The sequence below is a fragment of the Lagopus muta genome, chromosome 6 (genome assembly GCF_023343835.1).
Source record: "Lagopus muta isolate bLagMut1 chromosome 6, bLagMut1 primary, whole genome shotgun sequence".
Taxonomy (NCBI): domain Eukaryota; kingdom Metazoa; phylum Chordata; class Aves; order Galliformes; family Phasianidae; genus Lagopus; species Lagopus muta.
The window spans coordinates 12,067,255-12,080,305 of NC_064438.1; the positions used below are offsets into that span (position 1 = coordinate 12,067,255).

At 47.7% G+C, this 13,051-nt stretch overlaps 1 long non-coding RNA gene across 10 annotated transcripts in view; it reads right to left on the reverse strand.

Moving 5' to 3' along the window:
• The window catches only part of LOC125694780 (uncharacterized), a 43,897-nt gene that overhangs the window by 6,668 nt on the left and 24,178 nt on the right, over window positions 1-13,051 (reverse strand). The window lies entirely within an intron of this gene.

Genomic DNA, 13,051 nt, shown 5'->3' on the forward strand with positions numbered 1-13,051 from the left:
CCTGAGCAGCAGCCTGGTGTTACGTGTGAGGGATTATAAACCCCACAAACATTACTTTATGGGAGTTTTAGAGAACAGCCAGTGTCTTTAAAGCTTAGAAAGGAAAGCTCACTTGAAGAGGAGGTGCTGTTACCCAACTGCTGTTAAGAGAGTTATCTAACAGGGTGACCTGAAGAGAACATTGCAGTACATAGCAAAATTCCACCACAATATTTTTTTAGGTGTGTCCAATTATTTCCAGTATGAGTTAGCTAAAGAGTTGAAAGCAGGTTTGTAGGAAGTGAATTTAATAGTATTACTAAAGGTAAAGATTTGTTTCCCACAAAATATCTGTAGAAGACTGCAGACACTATGGAGCTCTCACACCTTGCACAGTCCTTCAGATTTCTCACTTAGTTTCCTGCTGAGATCCGGGACACCAGTGATGGCACTTGATGGTTCAGTTTGGGAATACAGAGCAAGTCCTGTTGCACAAAAGCACTACAGCTCACTTCAAAGCACACCTCTGAGCACTGAGCAATGAATTCAACCCAGCTAACATGTTGCTGACAGAGTCACGGAACTGCTGTCGCAACACACCCTCCTCCAAAGCCCTACTGAAGTTTCAGTGGCCACTCATGCCACCAACAAGACAGCCCCAGCTCCTCTGCAAGGCCAGAAGGCAAATCTGCACTTGGCTGCTTGCACCCGGGTGGAACCAGCAGGCACTGCAGGCAGCTGTGTGCGATGGAGATGGGAAGAGACGTGGCTCCAACCCCCCGGGCTGTCCCAGAGCATCCTGTCACCCAGCATAAGGATCACAGCAAAGAGCTGTCTTACCTGAGCTGGACATGAAAAAGGGCTGTCAAGAGCCAACATTAATTTAACAAGCGCTTGCTTGAGCAGAAGTCAATAGCACAGAGGTAGGCCAGGTGGTTCCTGTATAGGCACCCAGTTTCAACAGGAAAGAGCATGCAAGACCAGAGAAATGAACCAGCTGTGGTGCACCATTATCAAACTGGAGTTCTGCTAGGGAATGTTTGTAGTGCTTTGTTCAAGGCAGAGTTTCAACCACTGCAGGGGCACTAAGACCACATTATTTCATGGCAGAAGGGCTATTCTTCAAAGTAACATCTCTTGCTAGTTACAAAACTAACAAAATACTGATACTCTGCTGCAAAATACTTCCAATAACTAAGTTAAAGGTTATGATGTTTCATACGGTAGTCTATGATACTTTATCAGGAACAAGTGAAAGCTAGAGCCAAAGTTGGTAAAGCTATCTTGACTAGACAAGAACACTCAAAAGGTCTAAGAAATCCTGCTATTGCTCCCCACCGCAGGCAGAGGGAGGCCCCCTGCCCACAGCATCAGGTGCTGTAGCAGCTGCCTGAGGGGCTCAGCCATCCTCAGGCAGGCAGCTCCCACAATGGCTCTTGGAAGCAGCCACAACAAACCCCATGGCAGAAAGCAGTCACAGCCCCTGAATGAGGGCAGGAGGAATGGAAGCCCTCCCCCATTGCAGCACAATGTGTCCTCCCCACCATGCAGCTTTATGGCAGAGCTGGAGCTCAGCCTTGTAGTCCTGAGCTAGGAACATTGGTATTAGAGGAACAGCTGTTTGATTACTGGAACATCTGTTTTCACCTACAGTCCGATTTACACAAATATCAAACCTTCCCTCTCTTGCATCCGGACCAGGCACTGCTTAATCAGCAAAATCCAATTACAGAAAGTCTTAAACTAGCTAGGAAAAGCAGGTAATGATCTCAAATCCCACGTACAACAGTGAGCTGATGTGGTTTGTGAGAGAGCCACAAAGCAGCAGGGGACATCCGAGATGTCACAACAGCCCTAATTCAGGGCAAAATTGTATTGCTTTTAGTCACGTGCAGTATGAAAGCTGCATAGCAGATGGGGTCACACATGGACAGAAGTCAAAGGAGTAGCAGATTACAACCTCCAGTGGGTCTGTGACTGGTGCTATGTGGAGTAGGTGGGTTGCACTGATCACACAACAGGCTTGAATAGGGAATCCCAGACAGGAGTGATGAGGTGATGAGTGCTGAAGAGGCTCCTCTATAAAATAAACTGCCAGAGAATGAGAAGAAATATGTCTTGTTCACTGATGAGTCCTGTTGCATTGTGGGAAAGCGCTGGTGGTGGAAGGCTGCTGTACGGAGTCCTACATGATGAGTTGCAGAAGCTACTAAAGGAAAGGGTGAATCGAGCCAAGTTGCAGAAGTGGAGGCCATCCAGGTGGCTTCAGGCATTGCAGAACAAAAGAAGCAGCCAGCGCTCTACCTCTGACTTGTGGCTGGTGGCAAATGTCCTACAGGGGTGGTTACAGCAATGCAAGCACAACAACTGGCAGTGCAGAGGCAAACCCAGGCATCTGGGTTGCTGCAGTATGGAGATATATTGCTGCCCATGAAGAGAACATGGTTGTAAAGGTACATTGTGTAGATGCTCACGTACCTGAGTTGTACCACCAAAAATCAAAACAACCAGCAGGTGGATCAGGCTGCTATGATTAAAACTGCTCAAGTATATCTGAACAGGAAACACAACTATTACTACATCGGTGGGCCCATGACACTTCAGGCCATCAAGGAAGAGATGCAACATAGTGATGGGCTTGAGACTGATGGGTGGATTTGACTATGGACAATACTGCACAGATTGTTCATGACTGCGAAAGGTAGTTGGCAGGGGACCAAACAGGACAGGTGACCTAAACTGGCCAAAGGGATATTCCATACCATATGGAATCATGTGACAAAAAGCTATGTACAGGAGTCTAATGGATGGGGCCAGGCCCTTTTCAGCAGTACTCTGCAACAGGACAAGGGGCAATGGGCACAAACTGGAACACAGGAAGTTCCATCTGAATATGAGAAAGAACTTTACTTTGAAGTTGACAGAGCATTGGAACAAGCTGGTGTATGGGAACTGTTGAGTCACAGCCTGAACCACTGATTGATCACCTGAGGCAAGGACTGGGTCAGCCCTGGGAGCACAGGTGAAGGCAATTCACCTGTTGACTGGAAGGGGTGGAGCCTGGCTGCACCTCTCCTAGACCCCATTTAAGGGCTGACTGCCACAGGGGAAGGGTCTCTTTCTGGAGATTCCTCCTTTGTGGAGTCTCCACTGTAAGCCTGAATCGTCAAATATGGGTGAGTATTTCTTCTCTGTTTGCTTCTTCCCCTTTCTCAATGATATTCTTTCCAGCTGTAATAGCTGGCCAGAGAGGTTGTGTAGTCTCTTCCTCCACTGATGCTCAAAACCTGCTTTGTTTCCTGTGCAACCTATGTAGAGAACCTGGAGGGAAACTACTTCAGTAGTGAGCTGGACTAAGGTCCCTTCCAACCCCTACAGTTCTGTGACTCTAAAAACTGAGGGGGATTGGTCTGGAGGCAGCTGCTGCTTGGGGTCTGGTTGGGTATCAGTCGGCAAGCAACTGTTTTGTGCTTCACTTGTTTTGTGTATATATAATTGTTATTATTGTTACTGTTATTTCTATCTTTTCTGTTCTAGTAAAGGTTTTATCTTAACCTATGAGTTCTACTACCTTCCCTTCCCCACTCCCTCTCAATTCCCTCCTTCATCTGGTGAAAGACGAGGGGGGGGGGGGGGGGGGGAATGAGCAAAGGGCTGTGTGGTGTTCAGCTGCTGCCAGGTTAAACCACAATGCTACTCCTTAATTATCGTCACATTTCTGCCCATGAGGGAGAAACAAGGGGACAGAGGGGTAACTCACTTAGAGGCTTTGCTCACTGCCCGCTTCCATGCGGTGACATCCTAAACAGTACCAAAGCTTTAGGAGACTTTTTGGAAGTTGCAAGAGACCTCACAACACCCCCATGCAGCTAAGAAAAGGATATTGGCTCATGCCACCCACCATTGAAACAGACACCTCTGTGCTGGAACGAAGCAGCTGTATGACACCATGCAGCAATACTTCACAGCATTTTAGTGTAGACAGCAATTAACCTTTGGTTGAATCTCCTTCACCCCAAGCCACAAGAAAGTGTTTGTTCTGTTTTCTTCTCTGCCCCACCTCCAGAGTCTCACAGCTCTGGTGTTCTCATTAGCTGTCTGCCCAGGTTGTGTTCCGGATCCTAGTGCTGGGAATAAGAGTCCTCAAATGAATGGGCTGTTTATTCAGATACTAGTTTTGGTTCTCTGTGACTGACCCAGAGTAGAGGCAGCTGATTCTGATGAAAGTAAAGGGAAGCTGTACAGCACTGTACATGTTTTCTAAGAGTTGAAACACTGCGGCAGAGATCCAAGTCTTCAAGTTGAAGGAGTTAGGGCAGCACCTTCTCCTCACAGGCCTGAAATGAACCACTATTTCTGCTCAAGGAATGCATCTGTTCATGACAATGGAAACTGAGCAATCGAAACTCCCACAAAGGTTTCATCCTCAAGCCCTCACTCAGAGCATAGCTAACCAGGATTCAGGTCTGTAAGGCACATTTTGAAAGCCCAGAAATTCCAGAGCCAAATGTCCCTTAGGTTTTGAAGTCTGAACAAGGATCCTGTGCAGCACAGGCAAAAGTTGAGTGCCTTGAAGAAAGCGAGGAGGCAGGGAAGCAATGAGTCCAAGAGGGTCTGGCTCACCAGGAAGGCTTCCTTCCAGTTCAGCATGTATCTCTACCTTCACCTGGCCTGTAGCCAGGGGATTAGCTCATCTTATGCTAAGACTGCCACCTAAGACAGGCCTAGCAAGTCCTCCCATGAAAGACCAGCACCTCCATCACTGTGGCTCACTCTGGTCAATTGAGCTCACAGACAATTCCTATAGCGCACTACAGCAGCCATCTACATGCCCACAGCTCTTCCACAGCTCTATGTTTTTACACAGACAGCGGCTGTGTTGTCTAAAAGCAGTGCATAAAGCTCCATGGTTTTCACCAATTAATGACTTGCATGCCATGAAATCCAACTGGTTCCCTGTTAGCATCAAGGAGTGGCATTAAGTGGCTGTAAAGGGTCGTTTCACACAAAGAAAAGATGATGTAAGCACTGCTTCAAGTGATGTGATGATGAGAACGCACTTGGATACCTCACTTTGGTGCAGGCTGCTCTTTCTGTTGGGTCTCACAGGAGCAATGTGGGCAGGAAGAGCTCAGGCAGGATAGTGTGTTGCTGAGGGGCTTGTGGGAGGAGGCACCAGCATGCATTCCAGGAGGCTGAGCACCAAGGATCGTGTTCACAGTTTAGGAAACAGTTTCACTACAGCCCCCACAAACTGACCTTGGCAGAACACTGTTTGCACATAACAGCCATGTTTCTGCTGTGAGTAATGCTGTACCCTCAGTTAACACTGCGTTGTTGGTGGAACAAACATCTTGTTATCAAGTGCATAAGGCATGGGAGGGCAGAGAGGATGAATCAAACCACGTTAGTATTATGATACTGATGAAAATATACAAAGTTCAGAGTGACACGATTGTTCTGCCCTTGGAATTCCATCGTTTTATGCATCTTCTCTTTCTGACATTCCAATTGTACACCTCCCCACCTTTCCCAGTAAGCCAGAAGCAGAGCTCATATTTCTCGGGCTGAAATAATGCACACAAGTCAGTTTGGTGGGAAGCTTCTTCATCGGAGCAATCTGCACAATTCCTGGATGGTGGCCCACAGTTCAGATAATGGGGAAAAGGGAGGTAGCTGTACACTCAGAGACAGTATGCATTGCTTTACGTTATCTCACTTCCTACTTTGCCAAACCTATTGCATATACTCAGAGATAACACCACTCCACAGCACAGGCTGGAGACCCACTGTGAGCAGAGCAGGCATTTATTTCCTGCTACTTATAGCCTGCAGGGAAAGGAAGAGCACACCTGAGCAGCCAACATGGGAAATGCTGCTCACACCCATCCTAACAGGCAGCTCTGGCAGAAATTAGAGAGCCATGTTTAATGATCTGTAGCTAAATAAATCGCATTTATTATTCATCTCACCTCCTAATTCAACCAGTTAAAGACCACAGTACATGGGGAGGAAATGTTAAGAGTCATCTCTGTTTCCTGGACAAGCACCAGGATTGCAAACCTCCACCTGCAAGGCTTGCTTCCGCCCCTTGGGAAGGCAGCAGCTTTAGCAAGGAACCTGGGCTGACCACATTAAAATCAGGCCGGGTGCCTCACCTCCAGCACAGCCACGCTGTAGCCAGCTCAGATGCTCCAGACACAAGGTTTCAGGAAGAAAAATCCAAGATTTGGCCATGTAAGCCAAAGGGGCAGAGAAGTACCTCCAGGCTGATAAGGAGCTGAAGTTCAGTTGAAGAGGTGCCTGCTTTGCTAATAAATGCCCATTTTGAGGATAGGTATTATGTTTGTTTTATAACTGCTTTTTAAAAGCCTGAATCTAGAGCCAGTGACAAGATATTAACATTCAAGTCACAGCACACCTTGGGCCACAGAACACGTTGGGCTGTTCTCTGCACACAGGAGGAAAAATAATGCACTAAGCAGGATGGTATCACAGCTTCTCACAGAATCAGCACATTCTCCATACCTTTGGCTGCGTTAATGCCGTGCTTATATTAGTACTAATGGTATTCATAGGCAACCTTTATCTCCCATCTTTTCCATAACACTCTGAGCTGTATTATGATTTATTCTGTAGGCAGATGCTTCCATATGAGTAGCACAAACTTGTCCCTTTGAAAACCCACCGAGAAGGGCAGTTCCAGAGGCAGGTATGCAGCATTTCTGCTGCTTGAAGAGGGGGGAAGCAAAGCAAGAAGAAATACATTCAGTCCAGTGTTATTTGACAAGGTTTGAAACAAGAGAACAGGTATAAAGACTCAGAACTTTCATACCAAGGCACTCTGACGGGCGCCTGGAAGACCTCCCAAATGCCCCTTCCTTCTTGCCTGCCCCAAGAGAGGCAGCTGCAGGCGCAAGGCAGGAGTGCGGAAAGAAACTCTTAGTCCTCCAGACAGTACCGTCTCCAGAGCTGATGTTATGGCCAAACAGAGCAGCCCATAGAGCAGCCTCTTCCCGTCTGTCATCGTTCCTGCTTGATTGTGCCGGGCTCAGCTCGGCGCGCAGCACGCTCCGCTCGCAGCCCATGGCAGCAGGCAGGCTGGCAGGGCGCCCACACCCAGCGCCGCGCAGGCAGGATGGCGCCGCCCGTACTTAAACCAATAGTTACTGTTTTACATCATCGAGGGCCCGCAGATTATGTTCTAAATCCATGAAGTAACAGCGGATCAGCGTGCAGTTCGCTAATGCCGCGCTAGGAAATAATGCATGAGGGGGAAGGGATTAGTGCACAGCACACGGGGCTGTAGTTGGCATTAGCTGTAGAACAGTGTATAGCAAGCAACATGCTGCACGTCCTGGGCTCCACGGGGCAGTCAGCAAGTCCACATGGAGGAAGGCTACACAAGCATGATGCTGCTGTGCTCTTCCTGTTCAACCCTCTCTGAAGTCCTTGAAGAAAATTTTCTTTAGAAGCAACCACTTGGATGCTGCCTACCGGTAGGAACATTCCAGCAGAGAGGATGCAAGTTCAAAACCCAGGAAACAAGCCTGCTTCATGTGCATGATGAAACCCAATGGCAGATGGTGAAGGCTCCAGGGACACCTATTGTGGCCTTGAAGGGAGCATATAAAGAGGAGGGGGAACTGCTATTTACAAGGGTGGATAGTATAGGACAAGTGGGAATGGTTTTAAACTGAGACAGGGGAGGTTTAGATTAGATATTAGGAGGAAGTTTTCCCACACAAAAGGTGGTGACACACTGGAACAGGTTGCCCAAGGAGGTTGTGGGTGCCCCATCCCTGGAGGCATTCAAGGCCAGGCTGGATGTGGCTCTGGGCAGCCTGGTCTGGTGCCTGGCGATCATAGCAGGGGGTTGGAACTAGGTGATCACTGTGGTTCTTTTCAACCCAGGCCATTATATGATTCCATGGTAAATGATACCCTCAGGTTGATGTGTACCATTGTGTACCGCTCACCCTGCTGGCAGCCTCAGATTCATGCCTACTGAGTGACTATAGATTTGTTTTCTGATACTGCTTATGGCCCAAGCTAATACCATGGTACTGAAGTGATAAAAAGTAAAAAATTCTAATAATTTTAATAAACGTGGTGTTTGTTACTAGGAGACAGTTGCCACAAGATATCTTGCATCAACTTCCCAGCTATATTTGCTCATTCAGTGATCAGCACCACTCCAAAATTAATTTCACAGGAATGGAGAGAAGTCCCACTTGGTGATCCCAGTGTCACTGAGGAGGTGAGCAGCGAGGAGCATTTCCCAAACAAGGGTTTGATAACAGAAGCCTGTCTGGGACAGCGAGGCTTGCTGAGACCTGAATGAAGGTCAAATTCAATCCTAAGCACTCCAATTAAATAAGTCATTGTGGATAAGTGCAACAGCTCCTCAGCAGTTACTTCAGTGTGTGACCAGCAGCAGTGAGACATTGCCATGAACACCAAGATCAAGTGGGAGAGCAAGCTGCTCCCCTGGCAGGAGACACTGACAACAAAACAGCTTTTCATTGCAGTACTAAAATTCACTGAACTCACCTCAACCCAAGTGCTGTGGGGTAGCAGCCCTCCCTGCCTCTGCAAGAGCTTTCCTGCAACTTTGGGACTTCTCCCCTTTAGCAAGGACTGACTGCTTCAGTCACTCATTCATGTCTTTGTTGCTTGTTTACAGCGCAGCAACAAAATGTACTTTTGAAGACACCTTTATCACAGTTAGAACCACCACCCCAAGCACTGCTTCTTGTTGGCCTCTTTGCACTTTGCTAATGGCATTCTTGTATTACTTCTCTCCAAATGTTTCCAACCATAGCTGGACACAAAGTGCATCTAAACCAGTTGTGCGCTGGAGATGCACTCCTGCCCTACTATCACATTTTCCTCTAAAAGTTGGTAGGGAGACGTGTGCTGCTTTGCAGTGTGATCCATTTCAACTGTGTTCCAGTGAGGCAGGTAATCCTACACTACTCAGTTTTGTAAGAATCCAGACAATCTGAATTAATAGCATGAGCACAGCACTTGCCATAAATATGGAACAGTTGCTTTATTGCACTTGTCAAATGCATTCCTCTCTTTGGTCACAGCTATGGTCAAACCAAGAATTAAAAAAAAAAAAAATTAACAAGTAATTCACAATAAAAAGGAATTCAGAAAGTCACAAAAACAAGGAGCTACGGAAAGCATCAAATCCCTATGCTTTCCAACCAGTTTTCACTCTTACTTCAGCATGTTTCTAACCAGCTGCATCCCCTGCCCAACACCATTCCACTTCACACTTTGGTTTGGAGGACACTACTTAAAGGGAGCTTACAAAGAGGAGGGAGACAAGACAAGGGGGAGTGTCTTTAAACTAAAAGAAGGGAGGAATTAGATCAGAAGTCAGAAACTCTTCACTCAGGGAGTGGTAAGCCCCCAGAAGCTGTGAATGCCACATGGAGATGCTCAAGGCCAGACTGGATAGGGCCCTGGGCAGCCTGAGCTGGTACAAGGCAGCCTTGCCCACTGCAAGGTTGGGGCTGGATGGGCTTAAGGTCCCTTCCAGCCCAAACCATTCTGTGATGATCATTTGCATAATACTTAAACTGAGCTAAAAGCAATCTCATGTTTGCTGTAGTAGAGGCAAACAGCTTGACAGATCCATTGTAAAACAAACACCTGACCATTTTGATGTGGCATAGCAGTGGCAGAAAACACAACTCTATCTGCTTTTCCTGCAGTGACCTCTGGACCCCAGCAGCACCAGCTGTGCTCAACTCAGGACACCCCACAGTGTGCCTCAGCCCCAGGCAGGCACAGAAGAACCACTGGGGGAAGCAGCTCAGTCAGGGGACCCAATGTCCCCAACCCAGCAGTTGCTCAGTGCTTTCATGTTTTCAGTACATATCAGACCTGACAGTTATCAGTTATCTGTAACTGTAATGCTGACCCACAAGAGCCCCCAGTAGGTTGTTTTTAGCATCACAATTGCTCCCTGCACAGGCTCACTTCCTCCCAGCAGTGTAACAGGAAGGTACTGGGATCAGAGCTGAAGATACCGCAGCACATGTTCTTGAACCGAAGAGAAAGTATCCTATAAAAGCTAGTCTGAAGTCAACATAAACAACATGTTTCTGTCAAGTCTTCACACAAGAATAATCTTCAGCTAGTCCCTGGTAAAGCACAAAGCTCACAGCACAGCCAAACCTCATGGGCTCATTACCGTGAGACTGCCTAACACTTAGCACCCAGCACTCATCAGTCACAGCTCTGTCAGTAGCCCCCAGCCCGGGGGTTCACCAGGGGTACCGAGCACTACTGGTTACTTGAGAGCATCAGGGCACCCCAGCTACAGGCACTGGGCCCTGATCCAAGAAAGCACTTAAGCACATGCTTAACTTTAAGCACCTAGCCACATAAAAGGCCCACTTAGTGAAAATTAAGCATCTGCAGAAATGCTTTACTCTATCAGCTTCTCCATTGAGCATCTTACAGGATTACACAAGTGACTCTCAGAAGGGTCACTGCTCCTGAACAGAGCACGCAGGTGGCATCACCAGGGGCTGGGGCAGGCTCCTAACACCTGGGAGCACAGGCAGAAGGGCTGGGGAGGGGTGAGAGCAGCCCAGAACTCATCTCAAGGTATCTACCATATGCACATTTGACTATTCCACATAAAAAGGAATGTGATCTAGCACGAGCTGTTTCCCTCCCACAGGTGCCTGGCAAGGACAGAGATCAAGGGCTCTTCCTTTCCCCTACTTGAATTTGTGTGGCCTCTCCGTGGCAGCAAGCTGCTTGTTCCCCACGTGGCCCTGCTTTAAAGCAGGACATGTTTGTGTAAGGCGCTGATGGCGAGTGCAGGCCCGGCACAGTAGGGCACCGGGGAACTGTCAGGGAGGAATGGCCAGCCCTGATTGACGAGCACAATGTAGTTACTCAGGTGGAGCCCAGGGCCGGGCAGCCAGCACTGCTGCAGGGATCAGATGTGCTCTGAGCTCACAGATCAGCCTGATGTGCGGCTCAGCCCCACCAGGCTGCGGCAGGGGAACTTGCCCTCTATTTTTAAAGTGAAAAGCAGTCTAAAGGAGAAAGCCACCCTCCTTCTTAAACATGAGAGACCAAGATCCTAAACCATCCTTATGGACATTGTTCTACAGCTTGATGGCAGCACATATGCAGATTCAGAGCCTGGGATGGTTGTGCTCAGCCACAAGCTTGACTTGTTACACCATTCTTTAAGCCCCGTACACACACTGCTTCTGGATACTCTGTCCAACTACTTACAAAGATTCCTCCACTTCCTCCCTGTATGGGAACTGTTGAGTCACGGCCTGAACCACTGACTGATCACCTGAGGCAAGGACTGGGTCAGCCCTAGGAGCACAGGTGAAGGCAATTCACCTGTTGACTGGAAGGGGTGGAGCCTGGCTGCACCTCTCCTAGACCCCATTTAAGGGCTGACTGCCATGGGGAAGCATCTCTTTCTGGAGATCCCTTCCTTTGGAGTTTTCTACTGTAAGTCTAGGACATGGGTGAGCATTTCATTTATCTTTGATTGTCTCTTTTCACCATGGTAATCTTTCATACTCTAAACCTGTTAAATACCATTTATCCACACCACTCTTCTAACTGTACGTTTGTTAACTGCACACAACTGCATTATGTATAACAAGTACATGAAAAAGCAAAGTTCCTTAGAGCTGTTTTCAAGGTGAAATCTGCAGTCAAACCCCACCTGCTCTCCTGCAGCCCTCAAAAAAAAAAAAAAAACCAAAAAAACCAATTCTGGGGCACCACCCAGCAGCCAGCCCCATTCCCAGCCTTGGGCCTGACCCTCCTGTGCAGGCACTCTTCATTGAGAGCTGAAGGTGTGGAGAAGAATTTTCTGCATTTCCTTCATAGTGTGAACAGTTCTGCAGCTTGTTCACAGCTGAAGCTTGCACCTTCAATTAGGAGGAACTCAACACCACAGTTCACCCAGGAGCCCAGGCCAAATTAACATGCCTGCTACAAAACTACAGGAGAGTGCACTTTATGAGGAGGGGCAGAAAACTTGTTTTCCTTTCTCATGCTAAAGCTCATGAAATTTAAATGAAGTTTTAGATGATGTTTAAGAAAGATTTGTCCTTGGGAAAAGCATACAGGACTCTAAAACCAGCTCATTTAGGTAAGGCTTACGCTACCGTTCTCCTAGATTGAGTCAGTTATCAGTCTCTACACAGCAAGCACACAAATGAACGCTTATTGTCTTTACTATTCCTGTTGTAATAAAAGACCCACAAATACTATCCTCTCTGGGAAAAAAAAAACAAACACAAACCAACACAAAACAGGAGCCCCCTACACTAGGGGCAACACACCGACAGTTCAGCTCAACATACAGTCCCCCACCCAGCAACAACTTGAAGCAGCAGTCCCTGAGACCATACTGACTTTGTACCCACCAGAATAACCCTGCACCCACCATTTATTGCTTTAGAACATACCTTTTAGATGCTGATTTCAAGCCAGCTCCCTTCCACCAGGGCTAGCCTTGCTCTGTCCTGCCGAGGAAGCTGCCATGCCTTTATCCCTACAGCCATCAAGCCTAAGTGCCTGCAGCTGTGTAGCTGGGTGGGGCAGTGCTGGGCCCAATGCTCAGACCTGCACACACCACAGAACCCAGAGGTCTGTGCTGGGCTCCACGCAAGCAACCAGACGCAAGGCATCAGGCGGCTGCTCGGGCTGGAGCTCAGGTGAACCTCATCAGTGACACAGCTAGGAAAGAAGAAAAGGAGCCACCTGCAGCTAGTTTTGCTACCGGAGTTCTTTAACTTCTGCTACTTTTCTCTTTTTCTGATGCTAGTATTACTTATCACATAATAAACCTAAGAGGTAAGGATACAAAATACAAGCTTGATGATTGCCCCATAATATTCTCCTGGGAACAAGAGGATAACTTCTAAAAAACTTGAGGATCAATGAAACATACCAGGTGGTGGGGGCTGCTTGGCTCTAAAGTGTGCTACCCCAGCTGTGCTGAGAGAGCAGGGGCTTCTGTGGGTTCATTCTGCTTTTGTTTGGTCCCCAGAGATACTAATTG